The sequence below is a fragment of the Oncorhynchus gorbuscha genome, linkage group LG08 (assembly GCF_021184085.1).
Source record: "Oncorhynchus gorbuscha isolate QuinsamMale2020 ecotype Even-year linkage group LG08, OgorEven_v1.0, whole genome shotgun sequence".
NCBI lineage: Eukaryota > Metazoa > Chordata > Actinopteri > Salmoniformes > Salmonidae > Oncorhynchus > Oncorhynchus gorbuscha.
In genome coordinates, this window is record NC_060180.1 from 73,368,778 (window position 1) to 73,394,325 (window position 25,548).

Here is a 25,548-nt window from a genome sequence, read left to right on the forward strand (position 1 = left end):
CTCTTCTCTCTCTCTCTCTTTCTCTCTCTCTCTGTTTCTCTCTCTCTGTTTCTCTCTCTCTCTGTTTCTCTCTCTGTTTCTCTCTCTCTGTTTCTCTCTCTCTGTTTCTCTCTCTCTCTGTTTCTCTCTCTCTCTGTTTCTCTCTCTCTGTGTTTCTCTCTCTCTCTGTTTCTCTCTCTCTGTTTCTCTCTCTCTCTGTTTCTCTTTATCTCTGTTTCTCTCTCTATGTTTCTCTCTCTCTGTGTCTCTCTCTCTCTGTTTCTCTCTCTCTCTGTGTCTCTCTCTCTCTGTTTCTCTCTCTCTGTTTCTCTCTCTCTGTTTCTCTCTCTCTGTTTCTCTCTCTCTCTGTTTCTCTCTCTCTCTTTCTCTCTCTGTGTTTCGCTCTCTCTCTCTGTTTCTCTCTCTCTGTTTCTCTCTCTCTCTCTGTTTCTCTCTCTCTGTTTCTAACTCTCTGTGTTTCTCTCTCTCTCTGTTTCTCTCTCTCTGTGTTTCTCTCTCTCTGTGTTTCTCTCTCTCTGTGTTTCTCTCTGTCTGTTTCTCTCTCTCTCTGTTTCTCTCTCTCTCTGTTTCACTCTCTCTCTGTTTCTCTCTCTCTGTTTCTCTCTCTCTCTCTGTTTCTCTCACTCTATTTCTCTCTCTGTTTCTCTCTCTGTTTCTCTCTCTCTGTTTCTCTCTCTCTCTGTTTCTCTCTCTCTGTTTCTCTCTCTCTCTGTTTCTCTCTCTGTTTCTCTCTCTCTGTTTCTCTCTCTCTCTGTTTCTCTCTCTCTCTGATTCTCTCTCTCTCTCTGTTTCTCTCTCTCTGTTTCTCTCTCTCTCTGTTTCTCTCTGTTTCTCTCTCTCTCTTTCTCTCTCTCTCTGTTTCTCTCTCTCTGTTTCTCTCTCTCTCTGTTTCTCTCTCTGTGTCTCTCTCTCTGTTTCTCTCTCTCTGTTTCTCTCTCTCTCTCTGTTTCTCTCTCCCTCTGTTTCTCTCTCTCTGTGTTTCTCTCTCTCTCTGTTTCTCTCTCTCTGTTTCTCTCTCTCTCTGTGTTTCTCTCTCTGTTTCTCTCTCTGTGTTTCCCTCTCTCTGTTTCTCTTTATCTCTGTTTCTCTCTCTATGTTTCTCTCTCTCTGTGTCTCTCTCTCTCTGTTTCTCTCTCTCTGTTTCTCTCTCTCTGTTTCTCTCTCTCTCTGTTTCTCTCTCTCTGTTTCTCTCTCTCTCTGTTTCTCTCTCTCTGTTTCTCTCTCTCTGTTTCTCTCTCTCTCTGTTTCTCTCTCTCTCTGATTCTCTCTCTCTCTCTGTTTCTCTCTCTCTGTTTCTCTCTCTCTCTGTTTCTCTCTGTTTCTCTCTCTCTCTTTCTCTCTCTCTCTGTTTCTCTCTCTCTGTTTCTCTCTCTCTCTGTTTCTCTCTCTGTTTCTCTCTCTCTGTTTCTCTCTCTCTGTTTTCTCTCTCTCTGTTTCTCTCTCTCTCTGTTTCTCTCTCTCTGTGTTTCTCTCTCTCTCTGTTTCTCTCTCTCTGTTTCTCTCTCTCTCTGTGTTTCTCTCTCTGTTTCTCTCTCTGTGTTTCCCTCTCTCTGTTTCTCTTTATCTCTGTTTCTCTCTCTATGTTTCTCTCTCTCTGTGTTTCTCTCTCTCTGTTTCTCTCTCTCTCTGTGTCTCTCTCTCTCTGTTTCTCTCTCTCTGTTTCTCTCTCTCTGTTTCTCTCTCTCTCTGTTTCTCTCTCTCTCTGTTTCTCTCTCTCTCTTTCTCTCTCTGTGTTTCTCTCTCTCTCTCTGTTTCTCTCTCTCTGTTTCTCTCTCTCTCCGTGTTTCTCTCTCTCTGTTTCTCTCTCTCCGTTTCTCTCTCTCTGTGTTTCTCTCTCTCTGTTTCTAACTCTCTGTGTTTCTCTCTCTCTCTGATTCTCTCTCTCTGTGTTTCTCTCTGTCTGTTTCTCTCTCTCTCTGTTTCTCTCTCTCTCTGTTTCTCTCTCTCTCTGTTTCTCTCTCTCTGTTTCTCTCTCTCTCTCTTTTCTCTCTCTCTTTTTCTCTCTCTGTTTCTCTCTCTCTGTTTCTCTCTCTCTGTTTCTCTCTCTCTCTGTTTCTCTCTCTCTGTTTCTCTCTCTCTGTTTCTCTCTCTCTGTTTCTCTCTCTCTGTTTCTCTCTCTCTCTGTTTCTCTCTCTCTTTGTTTCTCTCTCTCTCTCTGATTTCTCTCTCTCTGTTTCTTTCTCTCTCTGTTTCTCTCTCTCTCTGTTTCTCTCTCTCTCTGTTTCTCTCTCTTTCTGTTTCTCTCTCTCGTCTCTCTCTGTTTCTCTCTCTCTGTTTCTCTCTCTGTTTTTCTTTCTCTCTGTTTCTCTCTCTCTGTTTCTCTCTCTCTCTGTTTCTCTCTCTCTGTTTCTCTCTCTGTGTTTCTCTCTCTCTGTTTCTCTCTCTCTGTTTCTCTCTCTCTCTGTTTCTCTCTCTCTGTTTCTCTCTCTCTGTGTTTTCTCTCTCTGTTTCTCTCTCTCTTCTGTTTTCTCTCTCTCTGTTTCTCTCTCTCTGTTCTCTCTCTCTCTGTTTATCTCTCTCTGTTTCTCTCTCTCTGTTTCTCTCTCTCTGTTTATCTCTCTCTCTGTTTCTCTCTCTCTGTCTCTCTCTCTCTGTTTCGCTCTCTCTCTGTTTCTCTCTCTCTGTTTCTCTCTCTCTGTTTCTCTCTCTCTCTGTTTCTCTCTCTCTCTGTTTCTCTCTCTCTGTTTCTCTCTCTCTGTTTCTCTCTCTCTCTGTTTCTCTCTCTCTCTGTTTCTCTCTCTCTGTTTCTTTCTCTCTCTGTTTCTCTCTCTCTCTGTTTCTCTCTCTCTGTTTCTCTCTCTCTGTTTCTCTCTCTCTCTGTTTCTCTCTCTCTCTCTTTATCTCCCTGTGTTTCTCTCTCTCTGTGTTTCTCTCTCCCTGTTTCTCTCTCTCTCTCTCTCTGTTTCTCCCTCTCTGTTTCTCTCTCTCTCTGTTTCTCTCTCTCTGTCTCTCTCTCTGTTTCTCTCTCTCTCTGTTTCTCTCTCTCTGTTTCTCTCTCTCTCTGTTTCTCTCTCTCTGTTTCTCTCTCTCTGTGTTTCTCTCTCTCTGTGTTTCTCTCTCTGTTTCTCTCTCGCTGTTTCTCTCTCTCTCTTTCTCTCTCTCTCTCTGTTTTCTCTCTCTCTCTCTGTTTCTCTCTCCCTGTTTCTCTCTCTCTCTCTGTTTCCCTCTCTCTCTGTTTCTCTCTCTCTGTTTCTTTCTCTCTCTGTTTCTCTCTCTCTCTGTTTCTCTCTCTCTGTTTCTCTCTCTCTCTGTTTCTCTCTCTCTGTTTCTTTCTCTCTCTCTCTGTTTCTCTCTCTCTCTTCTGTTTCTCTCTCTGTTTTCTCTCTCTCTCTCTCTGTTTCTCTCTCTCTGTTTCTAACTCTCTGTGTTTCTCTCTCTCTCTGCTTCTCTCTCTCTGTGTTTCTCTCTCCCTGTTTCTCTCTCTCTGTGTTTCTCTCTGTCTGTTTCTCTCTCTCTCTGTTTCTCTCTCTCTCTGTTTCACTCTCTCTCTGTTTCTCTCTCTCTGTTTCTCTCTCTCTCTCTGTTTCTCTCTCTCTCTTTCTCTCTCTGTTTCTCTCTCTCTGTTTCTCTCTCTCTGTTTCTCTCTCTCTCTGTTTCTCTCTCTCTGTTTCTCTCTCTCTGTTTCTCTCTCTCTGTTTCTCTCTCTCTGTTTCTCTCTCTCTCTGTTTCTCTCTCTCTCTGTTTCTCTCTCTCTCTGTTTCTTTCTCTCTCTCTGTTTCTTTCTCTCTCTGTTTCTCTCTCTCTCTGTTTCTCTCTCTCTCTGTTTCTCTCTCTTTCTCGTCTCTCTCTGTTTCTCTCTCTCTGTTTCTCTCTCTCTTTTCTTTCTCTCTGTTTCTCTCTCTCTGTTTCTCTCTCTCTCTGTTTCTCTCTCTCTGTTTCTCTCTCTGTGTTTCTCTCTCTCTGTTTCTCTCTCTCTGTTTCTCTCTCTCTCTGTTTCTCTCTCTCTGTTTCTCTCTCTCTGTGTTTCTCTCTCTCTGTTTCTCTCTCTCTTTGTTTCTCTCTCCCTGTTTCTCTCTCTCTCTGGTTCTCTCTCTCTCTGTTTATCTCTCTCTGTTTCTCACTCTCTCTGTTTCTCTCTCTCTGTTTATCTCTCTCTCTGTTTCTCTCTCTCTGTCTCTCTCTCTCTGTTTCGCTCTCTCTCTGTTTCTCTCTCTCTGTTTCTCTCTCTCTGTTTCTCTCTCTCTCTGTTTCTCTCTCTCTCTGTTTCTCTCTCTCTGTTTCTCTCTCTCTGTTTCTCTCTCTCTCTGTTTCTCTCTCTCTCTGTTTCTCTCTCTCTGTTTCTTTCTCTCTCTGTTTCTCTCTCTTTGTTTCTCTCTCTCTGTTTCTCTCTCTCTGTTTTTCTCTCTCTCTGTTTCTCTCTCTCTCTCTTTCTCTCTCTCTCTCTGTTTTTCTCTCTCTCTGTGTTTCTCTCTCCCTGTTTTCTCTCTCTCTCTCTCTCTGTTTCTCTCTCTCTGTTTCTCTCTCTCTCTGTTTCTCTCTCTCTGTCTCTCTCTCTGTTTTCTCTCTCTCTGTTTCTCTCTCTCTGTTTCTCTCTCTCTCTGTTTCTCTCTCTCTGTTTCTCTCTCTCTCTGTTTCTTCTCTCTCTCTTTCTCTCTCTCTGTTTCTCTCTCTCTCTGTTTCTCTCTCTCTCTGATTCTCTCTCTCTCTCTGTTTCTCTCTCTCTGTTTCTCTCTCTCTCTGTTTCTCTCTGTTTCTCTCTCTCTCTTTCTCTCTCTCTCTGTTTCTCTCTCTCTGTTTCTCTCTCTCTCTGTTTCTCTCTCTGTGTCTCTCTCTCTGTTTCTCTCTCTCTGTTTCTCTCTCTCTCTCTGTTTCTCTCTCCCTCTGTTTCTCTCTCTCTGTGTTTCTCTCTCTCTCTGTTTCTCTCTCTCTGTTTCTCTCTCTCTCTGTGTTTCTCTCTCTGTTTCTCTCTCTGTGTTTCCCTCTCTCTGTTTCTCTTTATCTCTGTTTCTCTCTCTATGTTTCTCTCTCTCTGTGTCTCTCTCTCTCTGTTTCTCTCTCTCTGTTTCTCTCTCTCTGTTTCTCTCTCTCTCTGTTCTCTCTCTCTCTGTTTCTCTCTCTCTCTGTTTCTCTCTCTCTGTTTCTCTCTCTCTCTTTTCTCTCTCTCTGTTTCTCTCTCTCTCTGATTTCTCTCTCTCTCTGTTTCTCTTCTCTCTGTTTCTCTCTCTCTGTTTCTCTCTCTCTGTTTCTCTCTCTCTCTGTTTCTCTCTCTCTCTGTTTCTCTCTCTCTGTTTCTCTCTCTCTGTTTCTCTCTCTCTGTTTCTCTCTCTCTCTGTTTCTCTCTCTCTGTTTCTCTCTCTCTGTTTCTCTCTCTCTCTGTTTCTCTCTCTCTGATTCTCTCTCTCTCTCTGTTTCTCTCTCTCTCTGTTTCTCTCTCTCTGTTTCTCTCTCTCTGTTCTCTGTTTCTCTCTCTCTGTTTCTCTCTCTCTCTGATTCTCTCTCTCTCTCTGTTTCTCTCTCTCTCTGTTTCTCTCTGTTTCTCTCTTTCTCTCTCTCTCTCTCTCTGTTTCTCTCTCTCTGTTTCTCTCTCTCTCTGTTTCTCTCTCTGTTTCTCTCTCTCTGTTTCTCTCTCTCTGTTTCTCTCTCTCTCTGTTTCTCTCTCTCTCTGTTTCTCTCTCTCTGTGTTTCTCTCTCTCTCTGTTTCTCTCTCTCTGTTTCTCTCTCTCTCTGTGTTTCTCTCTCTGTTTCTCTCTCTGTGTTTCCCTCTCTCTGTTTCTCTTTATCTCTGTTTCTCTCTCTATGTTTCTCTCTCTCTGTGTCTCTCTCTCTCTGTTTCTCTCTCTCTCTGTGTCTCTCTCTCTCTGTTTCTCTCTCTCTGTTTCTCTCTCTCTGTTTCTCTCTCTCTCTGTTTCTCTCTCTCTCTGTTTCTCTCTCTCTCTTTCTCTCTCTGTGTTTCGCTCTCTCTCTCTGTTTCTCTCTCTCTGTTTCTCTCTCTCTCCGTGTTTCTCTCTCTCTGTTTCTCTCTCTCCGTTTCTCTCTCTCTGTGTTTCTCTCTCTCTGTTTCTAACTCTCTGTGTTTCTCTCTCTCTCTGCTTCTCTCTCTCTGTGTTTCTCTCTCCCTGTTTCTCTCTCTCTGTGTTTCTCTCTGTCTGTTTCTCTCTCTCTCTGTTTCTCTCTCTCTCTGTTTCACTCTCTCTCTGTTTCTCTCTCTCTGTTTCTCTCTCTCTCTCTGTTTCTCTCACTCTATTTCTCTCTCTGTTTCTCTCTCTCTGTTTCTCTCTCTCTGTTTCTCTCTCTCTCTGTTTCTCTCTCTCTGTTTCTCTCTCTCTGTTTCTCTCTCTCTGTTTCTCTCTCTCTGTTTCTCTCTCTCTCTGTTTTTCTCTCTCTCTTTGTTTCTCTCTCTCTGTTTTCTCTTCTCTGTTTCTTTCTCTCTCTGTTTCTTTCTCTCTCTGTTTCTCTCTCTCTCTGTTTCTCTCTCTCTCTGTTTCTCTCTCTTTCTGCGTCTCTCTCTGTTTCTCTCTCTCTGTTTCTCTCTCTGTTTTTCTTTCTCTCTGTTTCTCTCTCTCTGTTTCTCTCTCTCTCTGTTTCTCTCTCTCTGTTTCTCTCTCTGTGTTTCTCTCTCTCTGTTTCTCTCTCTCTGTATCTCTCTCTCTCTGTTTCTCTCTCTCTGTTTCTCTCTCTCTGTGTTTCTCTCTCTCTGTTTCTCTCTCTCTTTGTTTCTCTCTCCCTGTTTCTCTCTCTCTCTGGTTCTCTCTCTCTCTGTTTATCTCTCTCTGTTTCTCACTCTCTCTGTTTCTCTCTCTCTGTTTATCTCTCTCTCTGTTTCTCTCTCTCTGTCTCTCTCTCTCTGTTTCGCTCTCTCTCTGTTTCTCTCTCTCTGTTTCTCTCTCTCTGTTTCTCTCTCTCTCTGTTTCTCTCTCTCTCTGTTTCTCTCTCTCTGTTTCTCTCTCTCTGTTTCTCTCTCTCTCTGTTTCTCTCTCTCTCTGTTTCTCTCTCTCTGTTTCTTTCTCTCTCTGTTTCTCTCTCTCTCTGTTTCTCTCTCTCTGTTTCTCTCTCTCTGTTTCTCTCTCTCTCTGTTTCTCTCTCTCTCTCTTTATCTCCCTGTGTTTCTCTCTCTCTGTGTTTCTCTCTCCCTGTTTCTCTCTCTCTCTCTCTGTTTCTCCCTCTCTGTTTCTCTCTCTCTCTGTTTCTCTCTCTCTGTCTCTCTCTCTGTTTCTCTCTCTCTCTGTTTCTCTCTCTCTGTTTCTCTCTCTCTCTGTTTCTCTCTCTCTGTTTCTCTCTCTCTGTGTTTCTCTCTCTCTGTGTTTCTCTCTCTGTTTCTCTCTCGCTGTTTCTCTCTCTCTCTTTCTCTCTCTCTCTGTGTTTCTCTCTCTCTCTCTCTGTTTCTCTCTCCCTGTTTCTCTCTCTCTCTCTGTTTCCCTCTCTCTCTGTTTCTCTCTCTCTGTTTCTTTCTCTCTCTGTTTCTCTCTCTCTCTGTTTCTCTCACTCTGTTTCTCTCTCTCTCTGTTTCTCTCTCTCTGTTTCTCTCTCTCTCTGTTTCTCTCTCTCTCTTTCTCTCTCTGTGTTTCTCTCTCTCTCTCTCTGTTTCTCTCTCTCTGTTTCTAACTCTCTGTGTTTCTCTCTCTCTCTGCTTCTCTCTCTCTGTGTTTCTCTCTCCCTGTTTCTCTCTCTCTGTGTTTCTCTCTGTCTGTTTCTCTCTCTCTCTGTTTCTCTCTCTCTCTGTTTCACTCTCTCTCTGTTTCTCTCTCTCTGTTTCTCTCTCTCTCTCTGTTTCTCTCACTCTATTTCTCTCTCTGTTTCTCTCTCTCTGTTTCTCTCTCTCTGTTTCTCTCTCTCTCTGTTTCTCTCTCTCTGTTTCTCTCTCTCTGTTTCTCTCTCTCTGTTTCTCTCTCTCTGTTTCTCTCTCTCTCTGTTTCTCTCTCTCTCTGTTTCTCTCTCTCTCTGATTCTCTCTCTCTGTTTCTTTCTCTCTCTGTTTCTCTCTCTCTCTGTTTCTCTCTCTCTCTGTTTCTCTCTCTTTCTGCGTCTCTCTCTGTTTCTCTCTCTCTGTTTCTCTCTCTGTTTTTCTTTCTCTCTGTTTCTCTCTCTCTGTTTCTCTCTCTCTCTGTTTCTCTCTCTCTGTTTCTCTCTCTGTGTTTCTCTCTCTCTGTTTCTCTCTCTCTGTTTCTCTCTCTCTCTGTTTCTCTCTCTCTGTTTCTCTCTCTCTGTGTTTCTCTCTCTCTGTTTCTCTCTCTCTTTGTTTCTCTCTCCCTGTTTCTCTCTCTCTCTGGTTCTCTCTCTCTGTTTATCTCTCTCTGTTTCTCACTCTCTCTGTTTCTCTCTCTCTGTTTATCTCTCTCTCTGTTTCTCTCTCTCTGTCTCTCTCTCTCTGTTTCGCTCTCTCTCTGTTTCTCTCTCTCTGTTCTCTCTCTGTTTCTCTCTCTCTCTGTTTCTCTCTCTCTCTGTTTTCTCTCTCTCTGTTTCTCTCTCTCTGTTCTCTCTGTTTCTCTCTCTCTCTGTTTCTCTCTCTCTCTGTTTCTCTCTCTCTGTTTCTTTCTCTCTCTGTTTCTCTCTCTCTCTGTTTCTCTCTCTCTGTTTCTCTCTCTCTGTTTCTCTCTCTCTCTGTTTCTCTCTCTCTCTCTTTATCTCCCTGTGTTTCTCTCTCTCTGTGTTTCTCTCTCCCTGTTTCTCTCTCTCTCTCTCTCTGTTTCTCTCTCTCTGTTTCTCTCTCTCTCTGTTTCTCTCTCTCTGTCTCTCTCTCTGTTTCTCTCTCTCTCTGTTTCTCTCTCTCTGTTTCTCTCTCTCTCTGTTTCTCTCTCTCTGTTTCTCTCTCTCTGTGTTTCTCTCTCTCTGTGTTTCTCTCTCTGTTTCTCTCTCGCTGTTTCTCTCTCTCTCTTTCTCTCTCTCTCTGTGTTTCTCTCTCTCTCTCTCTGTTTCTCTCTCCCTGTTTCTCTCTCTCTCTCTGTTTCCTGTTTCTCTCTCTCTGTTTCTTTTCTCTCTCTCTGTTTCTGTTTTTCTCTCTCTGTTTCTCTCTCTCTCTGTTTCTCTCTCTCTGTTTTCTCTCTGTTTCTCTCTCTGTTTCTCTGTTTCTGTTTCTCTCTCTCTGTTTCTCTCTCTCTCTGTTTCTCTCTCTCTCTTTCTCTCTCTGTGTTTCTCTCTCTCTCTCTCTGTTTCTCTCTCTCTCCGTGTTTCTCTCTCTCTGTTTCTCTCTCTCTGTTTCTCTCTGTTTCTCTCTCTCTGTTTCTTTCGCTCTCTGTTTCTCTCTCTCTGTTTCTCTCTCTCTGTTTCTCTCTCTCTCTGTTTCTCTCTCTCTGTTTCTCTCTCTCTTTTTCTCTCTCTCTGTCTCTCTCTCTCTCTCTCTCTCTCTGTTTCTCTCTCTCTGTTTCTCTCTCTCTCTGTTTCTCTCTCTCTCTGTTTCTCTCTCTCTCTGTTTCTCTCTCTCTCTCTCTTTCTCTCTCTGTGTTTCTCTCTCTCTCTCTGTTTCTCTCTCTCTCTGTTTCTCTCTCTGTGTTTCTCTCTCTGTTTCACTCTCTCTGTTTCTCTCTCTGTGTTTCTCTCTCTCTCTGTTTCTCTCTCTGTTTCTCTCTCTCTGTTTCTCTCTCTCTGTTTCTCTCTCTCTCTGTGTCTCTCTATCTCTGTTTCTCTCTCTGTGTTTCTCTCTCTCTCTTTCTCTCTCTCGGTATATCAGCAGCCGGTGTGCATGATGTACTGACAGATGTGCACAATCTATTTCTATGTCGAGCTGCAGTCAACAACTGTGGAGACATGTAGATAATGCTACAGTAATGAAAGGAGTATACTGTGCCTTCAGAAAGTATTTATACCCCTTGACCTATTCCACATGTTGTTGTGTTACAGACAGAATTCAAAATGGATTGAAAAAATAATTGCAGTCATCTACACACAATACCCAATATTGACAAAGTGAAAATAATTTTTTAGAAATTGTAACAAATGTATTGAGTATTCAGACCCCTGAGTCAATACATTCTAATTTCTTGGCCACATTTTTTGCAGTTTTATTTTAACTTATTATTGCAAACAGGATGCATGTTTTTGGAATATTTGTATTCTGTACAGACTTCCTTCTTTTCACTCTGTCATTTAGGTTAATATTATGGAGTAACTACTGTGTTGTTGATCCATCAGTTTTCTCCCATCACAGCAACTCTGTAACTGTTTTAACATCACCATTGGCCTCTTGGTGAAATTCCTGTGCAGTTTCCTTCCTCTCTGGCAACTGAGTTAGGAAGGACGCCTGTATGTTTGTAGTGACTGGGTGTATTGATACACCATCCAAAGTGTAATGAATAACTTAACCATGCTCAAAGGGATATTCAATGTCTGTTTTTTTTTGTTTTTTTTTACCCATCTACCAATAGGTGCACTTCTTTGCGAGGCATTGGAAAACCTCAACGTAACCTGGTCTTTGTGGCTGAGTGTTTGAAATTCACTGCTCGGCTGAGGGACCTTACAGATAATTGTATGTGTGTACAGAGATGAGGTAGTCATACAAAAATCACGTAAAACACTATTATTGCACACAGAGTGAGTCCATGCAACTTATTATGTGACTTGTTAAGCAAATGTTTACTCCTGAACTTATTTAGACCATATTGTATTATTTTTTTTAATGATTCTAAAACCATTATTCCACTTTGACATTATGGGGTACTGTGTGTAGGCCAGTGAGAAAATCATCTCAATTTAATCCATTTTCAATTCAGGCTGTAACACACCAAAATGTGTAAAAAGTCAAGTGGTGTGAGTGCTTTCTGAAGGCTATAAGCAATGGGATTTCGCATTACAAACACATGTATGTTAACAGGAACTGATATTGTGATATTGGCCACGTTCCAGACCGACTACAAAGCAGTTGAGCTGCAAATTAATCAAGGATTTGGGCATCAGATTGCAATATCATGTTAATGCTGTTACTGTTATGTTAAACACTTTCAGGGGTTGTGTGATTTGCGAATCTAATGTAGGCGGCCTGGAACACAGCCAATGTGTTATCCACTAGATTATATAGATGGCAACTGACACTTACTAAATGTGTGCTGTATTAGTAAAGTAGCTATTGGCACAGTTGAAGCAAGGCTTTACATCAGGGTCATGTTCATTAGGGCGTGTTCACACCACAGCCAAACATTTTGCAACGGAAAACAAAAAATAAACCAGTTCAGATAGCACCTCCCCTTTTCACTCACGTTTGAATAATTTTCTCCCCTTTCATACCTGCTGAACACAACCCAGGAATTGTGAGCAAAGCAATGCGCAAATTATTACATCTATGCCTTAATTAGACTGAACTGACCGATCGCGTAGGACAGGCAGACAGCTGATGATCGAGCACTGGTTTGAACCCACAGAGTTGTAGTGAAACTCAAAGTAAAACATCATTTTGCAGTATAATTTCTCTAGCTTCTTCTGGCAAGATTAATTGATTTCTGTAATCGAAGGAAAAAACCTTTTAACTTTGAGCTGCAGCCTAGATAAATGTAAATCATACTTCATATCCTCTTCGTCAGCCAGAAGAGCTGGCCCACAGTGAGGACAGTTACAGGGATTAGAAAGAGGGAGTCTGTTGGAATGATATTGTGGACATATGCTTTTTACCGTAGAGGACTAATGGAGAGAGGGTTGGTGTAATGGCCAAGCAGACACACACACACACGGATGTAGAAACACACACACACACGCACACACGCACACACACACACACACACGCACACACACACACGCACACACACACACGCACGCACGCACGCACGCACGCACACACACACACACACACACACACACACACACACCCTGCCAGATGTCGTCCTTCTGGTGGAGCTGGTGCCATTTGCCCTCCACAGGTGTTCAGTGTTTGCCGGTGGAATTTATGTATAGATTACAGAATTCCCCAAGTAATCAGAGGGGATAAAGTTCTAACTAAATATACCCATTACTGTTGACTGATATCACAGAGGATAATGTAAAACTAAACAGACCCATCACTGTTGACTGAAATCACAGGGGATAATGTCAAACTAAACCTACCCATCACTGTTGATGGAAATCACAGGGGATAATGTCAAACTAAACAGACCCATCACTGTTGACTGAAATCACAGGGGATAATTTGTAAGTCGCTCTGGATAAGAGCGTCTGCTAAATGACTTAAATGTAATGTAAATGATAATGTAAAACTAAACAGACCCATCACTGTTGACTGAAATCACAGGGGATAATGTAAAACTAAACAGACCCATCACTGTTGACTGAAATCACAGGGGATAATGTAAAACTAAACAGACCTATCACTGTTGACTGAAATCACAGGGGATAATGTCCAAACTAAACCTACCCGTCACTGTTGACTGAAATCACAGGGGATAATGTAAAACTAAACAGACCCATCACGGCTGATCGCACCTGTGACTCTGCCCACATGCTACAGATGTACAGGATAATTCATATTAAGACATAAGTGACTCCAGATACAGCCAACCCATCTGTTGAGTAAATCTATGTCTCCCCACATGAATTACACCCGTGTCTTTGAGAGACAAACAGATCTCAGGTATATTTTCCTCAGCTCACCACTCGCCACTTATGGTTGAACTGTGGAGATATCTGCAGAGAAACAGTTGAGGGACATACAGTAAGTACCCCAACATCAATGATGGGAACATCAATCTCTGAGGTATACCGTTTACTATGACATAGCAGAAAGCGTTGGTTCCTTTCTAGGCTATTATTTAACATTCAATAGAACTAGTAATACCAATTCATCTTGATTATGAAGATGTTGTACGTAGTACACGATCATGCATCACACACAGTATGTGGTCTTAGGGCCATTGGTCATTACACACCGAGTTTGTAGGAAGTAAAAACACGTATCAACTGTTCTCGTGAATCTTTTTTGTTGTTGTTGTTGTTGACTAATCTGTATTTATATCTATGAACGTTCTGCCTTCAGACTACTCCCCGGTGGAGAATTTAGCGTGCCGAGAAACCTTGGCCTGTCGGTTACCCCAATCCATGATTTATATTAATAAGATAAACGTTCAGCTGAAGAGAAGGTAAACAAGACAAAAACATTTGCTTGTTAAGTTAAAAAGCAAACAACATGCGTCGTCTGAGCATGCCGAGTCACTCAGTGAAGACCACAGAGTTGTTGTCGAGCTCCGACCCTTAATAAGAACACTTCCAGACACCCCACAGTCTTCCAGACTTCCTACACAGTCTGCTTTCTGAATGTTTTCTTAAAAGGGATAGTGCACCACATTTGATATAAATATTGTTTTCCTTACCCTGTAAGCAGTCTATGGACAAGGTAATGTAGCAACCCATGCTTTGGTTTTGTTTACGTGGCCACTGTCTTCAAATGCTAACATTTTAGCAAATTGTTGTTCCAAGTCTCTGAGGAGGAATCAGTTAAAGGAACTTGATGTTGTGGGGCAGAACATGAACATGCCCCAGACAGTGCTGTTGAAGTTACTGTTGACCTTCATTGCAAAACAGTGTATTTTAACACATTATTTGGTGACATATGAATATATATATATATATATATATATATATAGTATGGTTTTACTACTAAAAATATTTTTTTAGTGTTTCACTATTTACATTTTTATGAAATGCTACGGAGGAGGATGGTCCTCCCCTTCCTCCTCTGAGGAGCCTCCACTGCCAGATACATGCATTTAAAAAAATATATATATATATATTTAATTGAATTGACACATGCTTATAGACCAGGGAATTTGGTTGTGCTTATCCTTGACCACTTGTTCCTTTGTTTCCCCCCCAGTGGACCCATTGCAAGTGGGAAAGGGTGTAGTTCTGATCACAGTGACGGACATCAATGACAACGCGCCTGTCTTCGCCATCGAGTACGAGACCTACCTTTGTGAGAGTGCCAGACCTGGACAGGTATGTCAACATCTTATGATGTATTCAAAATCTACTATTGGTACTGGAAGACTGAGGGCCATATACTGTACATTAGAATGGGATGACACAATTGAATGTTCTGATGCAGAGTTCAAAGATGATATGGTTTTGGTAGCGCTGTTACATTGGATAAAACAATTATATTGCATATCATTGTTGCAATGAAAACAAATGAATAATTAGCCGTGTTGGGGAGTAGTGAACTAGATGAAGTTAAATTAGTAATTTAAGAACATTTTGCAGTAGCTTGGTGGTAGAACTAAATTCAAACATTGGTAGTGTTTTCAGTAGTTAATTACTTTCTTTGCCATTTAGCGGTATAGCTAACTACTGGAACTACACACTACTGTTTTACCATGTTGCCGTATAGCTAACTGTGGAACTACACACTACTGTTTTACCATGTTGCGGTGTAGCTAACTACTGGAACTACACACTACTGTTTTACCATGTAGCAGTGTAGCTAACTGTGTAACTACACACTACTGTTTTACCATGTAGCGGTGTAGCTAACTACTGGAACTACAAACTACTGTTTTACCATGTAGCGGTATAGCTAACTACTGGAACTACACACTACTGTTTTACCATGTAGCGGTATAGCTAACTACTGGAACTACACACTACTGTTTTACCATGTAGCGGTGTAGCTAACTACTGGAACTACACACTACTGTTTTACCATGTTGCGGTGTAGCTAACTACTGGAACTACGCACTACTGTTTTACCATGTAGCGGTGTAGCTAACTACTGGAACTACACACTACTGTTTTACCATGTAGCGGTATAGCTAACTACTGGAACTACACACTACCGTTTTACCATGTAGCGGTGTAGCTAACTACTGGAACTACACACTACTGTTTTACCATGTAGCGGTGTAGCTAACTACTGGAAATACACACTACTGTTTTTCGCAAACAGAAGTAGGCAATAATTTCCTTTTTTTTCTCGGCATCAGACCTCCCTAATTCTCACTTGAAACATTGTTTTTGTGTTTAATAGGCTAAATGACACATTCTGTTAACATATGACCCAGAAGTGATCTATTCTTCCAATTTATAGTTTATGACATTTCAGATTTACATGTGATACTTTTTAAAGTAGTATGGATGTAGTGAACTACATTTTCAAAGTAACTTCAGTTAAGTAAAATATATTTTTCTAAGGGTAGACTTAGTTTAACTCAACTTTTTCCAATGTGAAATAATTGGTAGCTTGGTAAACTATATTTTTGATTAGCTTCCCTAGCACTGATAATTCGGCATATATATATTTTTTTATTTTACCTTTATTTAACCAGGCATGTCAGTTAAGAACAAATTCTTATTTTCAATGACAGCCTAGGAACACAGTGGGTTAACTGCCTGTTCAGGGGCAGAACGACAGATTTGTACCTTGTCAGCTCGGGGGTTTGAACTCGCGACCTTGAACTCGCAACCTTCCGGTTACTAGTCCAACGCTCTAACCACTAGGCTACCCAAAATTTTGAGGTGGGGAAAAATATTTTCTGCGCCATAATTGTCTCATAGCCAATTGTATAAAACAACAACGGTCAGGTGAAGGTAGTTAGAGGAGTCACATGGAGAGAGAGAGAGAGAGAGTCAGGTGAAGGTAGTTAGAGGCGTCACATGGAGAGAGAGAGAGAGAGAGAGAGAGAGAGAGAGAGAGAGAGAGAGAGAGAGAGAGAGAGAGAGAGAGAGAGAGAGAGAGATATAGTCAGGTGAAGGTAGTTAGAGGCGTCACATGGATCTCCATAGCAGGTGCCTAATCAGGGGATCAAAGCTTTGTGCTGCCATGTGGAAAAGGGTTTTATAGGGGGATGCAAAACAGGACTGTGGGGGGATTGTGGCATGAAATTGGTTTGTGTGAAAACGTGGCGTGGTGTCAAGTACTCGGTGTCAGCTCGCCGCGGCAGCCAACCAGCCAAGCTGAGACCACACATTTACTTATGCATCCATTCTCTGTCTCTGTGGATTGGGAGCACAGCTGTGGTGTGTGTGTGTGTGTGACATTACACCTTTTTTTGTTGTGAAAATGGCATCATTAAGTCCTCACAACAACAAAAAACAATACCAGTGAATTGTACACACCACATTGACATACCCCATACCCAAGAATCTCTTCAAGCAATCCATTGAAATACAATAGCATCACACACCACTGCCCGCCATAATTATAGTAGGAGATGATAGCCATATTAAATATGTGGTGCTCTCTTAATGAGTGCAATTAAGCCCAATCAGGTTAACAGGGATACACGGCCTGACAGACCTGTGTCCTTTGGTGACCTTTGACATTAGAACGTTGTCTTTTATGTAATGGCTGAGTTCAAGGCCCTCATGCGCTTCCAATGAGGCGATTATCCACATGAATGGACACTTCTCTTCCTCATGGCCCACTGCCTGTAGAGATACAGATGGTTTGGCCGAGGAGATAACATGTCCTTTATGATAACTATATATTAAATAGTTAGTATTATATTTATTTAACTAGGAAAGTCAGTTAAGAACAAATTCTTATTTACAATGACGGCCTACCTCCCCTAACCAGAACAATGCTGGGCCAATTGTGTGGCTCCCTATGGGACTCACTATCACAGCCAGTTGTGATACAGCCCGGGATCGAACCAGGGTCTGCAGTGACACCTCTAGCATTAGAAATTCAGTGCCTTAGACCGCTGCACCACACAGGAATTGGGTAGTTTGAGCCCTGAATGCTGGTTTGCTGACAGTTGTGGTATATCAGACCGTATACCACGGGTATGACAAAACAGGTATTTTTACTGCTCTAATTATATTGGTAACCAGTTTATAGCAGCAATAATGTACTTGGGGGGGGGGGGTATATGGCTAATATACCATGGCTAAGGGCTGTGTCCAGGCACTCCGAGTTGAGTCGTGCGTAGGAACAGCTCTTAGCTGTGGTATATTGGCCATATACCACACCTCCTCGTGCCTTATTTCTTAACTATACAGACCTATGTCCAATATATACTGTATATGCACGTTAGACTAATTTAAATGTTTGTCTTGATTTAGCTTACGTTCCCCACTGCCTGTAGAGACACAGCTGGTAAGACAGAGACGTTATATCTCCTTTATGATAACTCTATATTGTATACTGTAGTTAGTGGTATTCAATCTCATATGGAATATATTTTTTGTAAAGAACCACAGGAGGAGGCAGGTAGCTGGGTCCAGGGGCAGGCAGAAGGTCATACACAGGAGGAGGCAGGTAGCTGGGTCCAGGGGCAGGCAGAAGGTCATACACAGGAGGACGCAGGTAGCTGGGTCCAGGTGCAGGCAGAAGGTTAATACACAGGAGGAGGCAGGTAGCTGGGTCCAGGTGCAGGCAGAAGGTTAATACACAGGAGGAGGCAGGTAGCTGGGTCCAGGGGCAGGCAGAAGGTCATACACAGGAGGAGGCAGGTAGCTGGGTCCAGGGGCAGGCAGAAGGTCATACACAGGAGGAGGTATGTAGCTGGGTCCAGGGGCAGGCAGAAGGTCATACACAGGAGGAGGCAGGTAGCTGGGTCCAGGGGCAGGCAGAAGGTCATACACAGGAGGAGGCAGGTAGCTGGGTCCAGGGGCAGGCAGAAGGTCATACACAGGAGGACGCAGGTAGCTGGGTCCAGGTGCAGGCAGAAGGTTAATACACAGGAGGAGGCAGGTAGCTGGGTCCAGGTGCAGGCAGAAGGTTAATACACAGGAGGAGGCAGGTAGCTGGGTCCAGGGGCAGGCAGAAGGTCATACACAGGAGGAGGCAGGTAGCTGGGTCCAGGGGCAGGCAGAAGGTCATACACAGGAGGAGGCAGGTAGCTGGGTCCAGGGGCAGGCAGAAGGTCATACACAGGAGGAGGCAGGTAGCTGGGTCCAGGGGCAGGCAGAAGGTCATACACAGGAGGAGGCAGGTAGCTGGGTCCAGGGGCAGGCAGAAGGTCATACACAGGAGGAGGCAGGTAGCTGGGTCCAGGGGCAGGCAGAAGGTCATACACAGGAGGAGGCAGGTAGCTGGGTCCAGGGGCAGGCAGAAGGTCATACACAGGAGGAGGTATGTAGCTGGGTCCAGGGGCAGGCAGAAGGTCATACACAGGAGGAGGCAGGTAGCTGGGTCCAGGGGCAGGCAGAAGGTCATACACAGGAGGAGGCAGGTAGCTGGGTCCAGGGGCAGGCAGAAGGTCATACACAGGAGGAGGTAGCTGGGTCCAGGGGCAGGCAGAAGGTCATACACAGGGGCAGTCCAGGGGCAGGCAGAAGGTCATACACAGGAGGAGGCAGGTAGCTGGGTCCAGGGGCAGGCAGAAGGTCATACACAGGAGGAGGCAGGTAGCTGCGTCCAGGGGCAGGCAGAAGGTCATACACAGGAGGAGGCAGGTAGCTGGGTCCAGGGGCAGGCAGAAAGTCATACACAGGAGGAGGCAGGTAGCTGCGTCCAGGGGCAGGCAGAAGGTCATACACAGGAGGAGGCAGGTAGCTGGGTCCAGGGGCAGGCAGAAGGTCACACAGGAGGAGGCAGGTAGCTGGGTCCAGGGGCAGGCAGAAGGTCATACACAGGAGGAGGCAGGTAGCTGGGTCCAGGGGCAGGCAGAAGGTCATACACAGGAGGAGGCAGGTAGCTGGGTCCAGGGGCAGGCAGAAGGTCACACACAGGAGGAGGTAGGTAGCTGGGTCCAGGGGCAGGCAGAAGGTCACACACAGGAGGAGGTAGGTAGCTGCGTCCAGGGGCAGGCAGAAGGTCATACACAGGAGGAGGCAGGTAGCTGCGTCCAGGGGCAGGCAGAAGGTCACACACAGGGGGTCCAAAAAAGCAACAGTACAGGCAGGGAAAAGGCTGTAACGTTGTCCGGGAGATCACGCAAGAGGTTGATAACAGGAAATCCTATTTTGTAATTAGTGGTATTAAATCTTATATGGAATAACTACATAGTATATAGGTAATGGTATTAAAACTCATATGGAATAATGATATAGTATATAGTTAATGGTATTAAATCTCATATGGAATAATGATATAGTATATAGTTAATGGTATTAAATCTCATATGGAATAGACCATCATCAGATAGGTAGGAATAGTAGCAAAGAATATCAAAATAACTCACCAATATGACATAAAAGTATCACAACAATACACAAATCTGACTTGTGTTAAACTTCCGACTTGACTGTATATAATATTTTCAAAACCAATGTGCCTTAGACTCCTGTGAGTAACTATAAGGTATAGAGTTAATGGTATTAAATCTCATATGGAATAATGATATAGTATATAGTTAATGGTATTAAATCTCATATGGAATAACTATATATATTGTGGTATTCAATCTAATATGGAATAATGATATAGTGTATAGTTAATGGTATTAAATCTCATATGGAATAATGATATAGTATATAGTTAATGGTATTAAATCTCATATGGAATAACTATATATATTGTGGTATTCAATCTCATATGGAATAATGATATAGTGTATAGTTAATGGTATTAAATCTCATATGGAATAATGATATAGTGTATAGTTAATGGTATTAAATCTCATATGGAATAACTATATATATTGTGGTATTCAATCTCATATGGAATAACCATATACCATTTTTTATTTAACTAGGCAAGTCAGTTAAGAACAAATTCTTATTTACAATGACGGCCTACACCGGCCAAACCTGGACGACCCTGGGCCAATTGTGCACCGCCCTATGGGACTCCCAATCACAGCCAGTTGTGTCTGTAGTGACGCCTCAATCACTGAGAAGCAGTGCCTTAGACCGCTGCGCCACTTGGGAGCCCTATATAGTTAATGGTATTCGATCTCCTATGGAATAACTATGTATTATATAGTTAGACATTTTGTCATTTAAGCCATTTTTGTTTGTAACTCAGAGTCAGATTAATTTATGGATACCATTTGTATGTCTCTCTTTTAAAGGAAGTTGAAGGTAGTTTCTCGACCGATTTCTAATTAGCGTTAGCTCAATGACTGGAAATTTATGGGATCAGCTAGCTGATCATGACCAAAGCATTGTGCTAATGCTAGTTGTCAAAATGCTCAAATTATCTCTTTAAAGGTTAGACTGATTTGAGCTCCAAAAACGTTATATACACATATACTCTAGAGTACCCAAATATTACTCTGGCCTTCAACATGTTTGTGCTGTATAGCCAGCTGCTGTGGTAATTGTAATGCCAAACTTGGAGTTGACATGCCAATCTTGGAGTTGACGTGCCAATCTTGGAGTTGACGTGCCAATCTTGGAGTTGACGTGCCAATCTTGGAGTTGACGTGCCAATCTTGGAGTTGACGTGCCAAACTTGGAGTTGTAGGAGTTGGCTATATAATAAAAACAGATCTGAGACCAGCCTTCCTGGCTGAACACCACCTGTGTAACATCTAGAATTGGGGCCGAGAGGACACTTTAATAACTGGCATCATGCATTATGTCATTTAAAATCCGTCAACAGTGGTACCATGTGAAAATCATTGTCATCCCGAGGCTGTGCCACTTAAACAATTCAAAGGAGTCCCTGTTTGCCCGCACCGAGAGACACTGAGCGAAACAACATGCAAAAACCCCTAGCCTACATACTGTACATACACCTTCTCCCAAATGAATGAAGTGGATTCCTGTACTACTTTAAAAAGAAACTTTAGCCGACTAGAGCATACAGGTCGCAGTGGTGGGTGGTATAAGGTGCTTTAGTAACAAAACAATGATTTTGATGCTGCTGGGATCTCAATAGACCATCATCAGATAAGGAGTAGCAAAGAATATCAAAACTGTAACTCACGCAATATGACATAAAAGTTAACTTCTTTGGTTTTGCATTGGCGAGATGTATGTTCACCATGGTTAAATCATGTTTAAATCCGAGCTCCAACAGTGCATTAGTATCTGACACAACAAAGTATCACAACAATACACACAAATCTGACTCCAACCTAAGTGTATGTAAACTTCCGACTTCGACTGTATATAATATTTTCAAAACCAATGTCAACAGTGCCTTAGACTCCTGTGAGTTCGGCATTCACTGCCAATACCTGATTGTGATTGGATGACAAGGCCAATCCTGTAAAAACAAACAACTTGATTGTGTCCCTGATTGACTAAGCTGCCACAAAGAGGGCTTGAAGACAGTTTGTGTGTGTGTGTGTGTGTGTGTGTGTGTGTGTGTGTGTGTGTGTGTGTGTGTGTGTGTGTGTGTGTGTGTGTGTGTGTGTGTGTGTGTGTGTGTGTGTGTGTGTGTGTGTGTGTGTGTGTGTGTGTCTGTGTGTCTGTGTGTCTGTCTGTGTGTCTGTCTGTGTGTCTGTCTGTGTGTCTGTCTGTGTGTCTGTCTGTGTGTCTGTCTGTCTGTCTGTCTGTCTGTCTGTCTGTCTGTCTGTCTGTCTGTCTGTCTGTCTGTCTGTCTGTCTGTCTGACTGACTGACTGACTGACTGACTGACTGACTGACTGACTGACTGACTGACTGACTGACTGACTGACTGACTATTGTTTTTCATTCTTCTGTCACTCCCTTAGGACTCCCGTGTGACGAGAACCCGACCTCACTAATTCTCCTGTGGAAGCAAGTCTGTGACCAAGGGATTGCTACCGTTACCCTTGTAGAGAGAGTAGCATTCATTATCAATGATAACACGAAGACATCTCAAACAGCTACCATTAAGGCCTTAGAAACAACATACTGGGCACAGTGTACCTACCGGCCCGTTGAGAGACACAACGGGAAGACTGAGCATAAAGGGGAAATCAAATCAAAACTTCTGAGACCGTGAGGGTTGTTGAAGTGGTCACAATCACAAACAAAATAGTCAATAGATTGTTGAGAAATTTGTGTTCTTGTTTTTAAGTTCTTAGAGGTTACTTATTGATTGGGTCGTCCTGGCTTTGTAGCCTGGACGCTCAGCTGGGGGGGGGCTAAGAAGGGGTTTGTGGTGTACTTCAATCTGTCAACAGGAAACTGTATTGTAGGACAGGGGTCTAAGCTGGAAGGGTATTACAATCAAGCAGGCATGTTTTGTTGTTACAAATGGTAATGACCGGTTGCAATGGTCAGCGGTAGGGGAGACTAGGGCTGGTTGTCACATGTTTGACTTTTTCCGATATTAGAAGAAAATAGCAATTACTAAGAACCGAGAGCAAAAAATAAATCTGCACACTGGTACCTACTCCCAAGTACCTAGTTTTATCCAGCATATGGCATTTAATCAGAATAAGAATGTGTTCTTAAACTGACTTGCCTAGTTAAATACAATTTAAAAATACAAAATAAAATAACATATGCCCCAACCATGTTTCTAATGAAACTTGGGAAGCCTACAAGTTTGTACATTTAATTTTTGTTCCATATTACAATTTACTCCAGAACCTGGGACAAATGTTTTTTATTACAAATTTGAGCATAACACCTCTCAATACAAGTACCATAACCATAACAGGAAAATACTCATATTAGTCTCTTTCTCTTTCTACGCCATAACAGTGTAACGGCGTTCGTCTGTTGTAAGAAGAGAGTCAGACCGAAATGCAGCGTGTAGGTTACTCATGACTTTAATTAATGAAAACGGTACATGAAATAACTGAATTACGAAAACAACAAACGAAACGTGAAACTAATTACAGCCTATCTGGTGACTACTACACAGAGATAGGAACAAACACCCACAAAATACAAAGCGAACTCAGGCTACCTAAATACGGTTCCCAATCAGAGACAACGATAAGCACCTGACTCCAATTGAGAATCGCCTCAGGCAGCCAAGCCTATACAACACCCCTAATCAGCCGCGATCCCAAATACTACAAACCCCAATACGAAAAACAACATATAAACCCATGTCACACCCTGGCCTGACCAAACATATAACAAAAACACAAAATACAATGACCAAGGCGTGACAAACAGGAAAATAATCATATTAGTCTCTTTCTTAGTTATTGCATCATATCCCCGAGAATACCTTGTTCCCAATGCTTTCTTATTCAAAAAATACACCCGGAAGAACAAATTATTTAAATATGAAAACAAAAGAGCATTGTACGTTTTTGTAAATCACGTTTTGTATGTCATCTGTTATGACTTAATTACCTTTCAGTATGATTATAATAACGTTTCAATAATTATGTGCTAAAGACACATTTTAATGTAGAAAAAGCTCTTATCATTGTGACAGCAAAGAGTAAACATAAATGGTTGTTTGCCCTGTGGTCTGTTTTCCCTTCGTGTCATTTGTTTCAGTCTCTTTGGAGCCTTAAATGACTGTTTATCTCTCATTAAGAACTTAAAGATACACTATGGAAAGGTAGTCGCTAATCAAATCAAATTTCAAATCAAATGTATTTATATAGCCCTTCGTACATCAGCTGATATCTCAAAGTGCTGTACAGAAACCCAGCCTAAAACCTCAAACAGCAAACAATGCAGGTGTTTACAATTTACAATGACTGGCCTACCCCTGCCAAACCCTAACCCAGACAACACAATTAGTCAATGGGACTCCCAATCACAGCCAACAGGGACTAAAACCTCAAACAGCAAGCAACGCTAATCGTTTATGTAAAAGCTTGCATGTCGGCTGTATGGTTTGAATGAGATGATAAGAGACTACAAGAACCACACACCCTTAGATTTAGGTTTGTGGTTTAGGAGGTGTGTCTCTTTCTGTCCGATAGGGTATTTTCAGTCAATTAAAGATACCTTTCCCACCATCGATCCACACACCTAGATATTTCAATTTAGATAGAAATAATTCAAATCTGCAATGGCATTCTTAAAGTTTATTTTTAAAGCAATAACATCTTGCCGTCACTGTCATATTTATTAAGTGCTCATTGGGCGGCACCTCATCCAGGTTTGGTCGGGGTAGGCCGTCATTGTAAATAATAATTTGTTCTTTTAACTGATTTGCCTAGTTAAATAAAGGTAAACTAAAACGTTTGCCTTTTGAAGGAGAGGCAATACAAGGGATTACCAATAGCTGTTCCTAGTTGTTCATTGTTAATGGCACTATCCTGACATGACCCATGCTCCTCCCTGGAGTTTTTCCTTACAAAAGCAAACCAATAATGAACAAGCCAAATGTATTAATTTCCTAATTACCCCAAAAGGTTTCCACTTCAGCCATTGCAATGGAAAACAGATGGCGGGTATGTAAGCGGGTGTGTAAGCGTCAGTCCCTAAGTCCCATCGGCATCCCACACCTGCAATGGGGTTATTCGTGTAGTTTGTCTCGCTCTGCCTTCTGTTTTCTATCTCAGGGTGCCTGCTCTATTGTTTAGGTGCCCTTGATTCGGCTATTTTTCCAACTGTCATCCCATTATTGGTTGTGATGTGTCGTTCCAGAGCTGATTTTGACTGCCAGGTGTTTTTCACACAATGGCAGACGATGAAGAAGAAGAATAATACTAAATCCCATACAGAGTACCATTGTTATATGTCGGTCCAGCACTTGTCAAAGTTATTATTTGAATGTAAGTCTTTTTCCATAATGGCTGCTGCCTTCCTAAATGGCTGCTATAGGATTTGAATAGTAACTGTCTGGCTAACAAGTAGACCCACTGTAGCGTGACGGGTCTGAGGTGTCGTCTCTGCCCAGCCTTTCGTACATGTGTAGCATTTCTAGCTGACTGCATGTTCTCTAGGGGGGCTTCCATGGAGCGACGGATAATAGTGTTAAAAAGGTTCCAGTTTGTTATCACAGATAACCGATATAGTAATACACATACAATATACACTACACTACATGGTTCTGGGAAGTATATACACTACACGACTCAAATGTATGTGGACACTGGTTCTGGGAAGTATATACACTACACGACTCAAATGTATGTGGACACTGGTTCTGGGAAGTATATACACTACACGACTCAAAAGTATGTGGACACTGGTTCTGGGAAGTATATACACTACACGACTCAAAAGTATGTGGACACTGGTTCTGGGAAGTATATACACTACACGACTCAAATGTATGTGGACACTGGTTCTGGGAAGTATATACACTACACGACTCAAAAGTATGTGGACACTGGTTCTGGGAAGTATATACACTACACGACTCAAAAGTATGTGGACACTGGTTCTGGGAAGTATATACACTACACGACTCAAAAGTATGTGGACACTGGTTCTGGGAAGTATATACACTACACGACTCAAAAGTATGTGGACACTGGTTCTGGGAAGTATATACACTACACGACTCAAAAGTATGTGGACACTGGTTCTGGGAGGTATATACACTACACGACTCAAAAGTATGTGGACACTGGTTCTGGGAGGTATATACACTACACGATAAAAAGTATATGGACACTGGCTCTGGGAGGTATATACAATACACGATCAAAAGTATATGGACACTGGTTCTGGGAGGTATATACACTACACGACTCAAAGGTATGTGGACACTGGTTCTGGGAAGTATATACACTGCACGATCAAAAGTATATGGACACTGGTTCTGGGAAGTATATACACTACACGATCAAAAGTATATGGACACTGGTTCTGGGAGGTATATACACTACACGATCAAAAGTATAAGGTGGTGGAAGGTGTCTGCTAGATGTTTGAACATTGCTGCGGAGATTTGCTTCCATTCAGCCACAAGAGCATTAGTGAGGTCGAGGCACTGATGTTGGGCGATTAGGCCTGGCCCGCAGTCGGTG

General features: G+C 42.5%; 1 pseudogene; it reads left to right on the forward strand.

Annotated features, from left to right (window-relative positions):
- The window catches only part of LOC124041039, a 149,313-nt pseudogene that overhangs the window by 98,428 nt on the left and 25,337 nt on the right, over nt 1-25,548 (forward strand).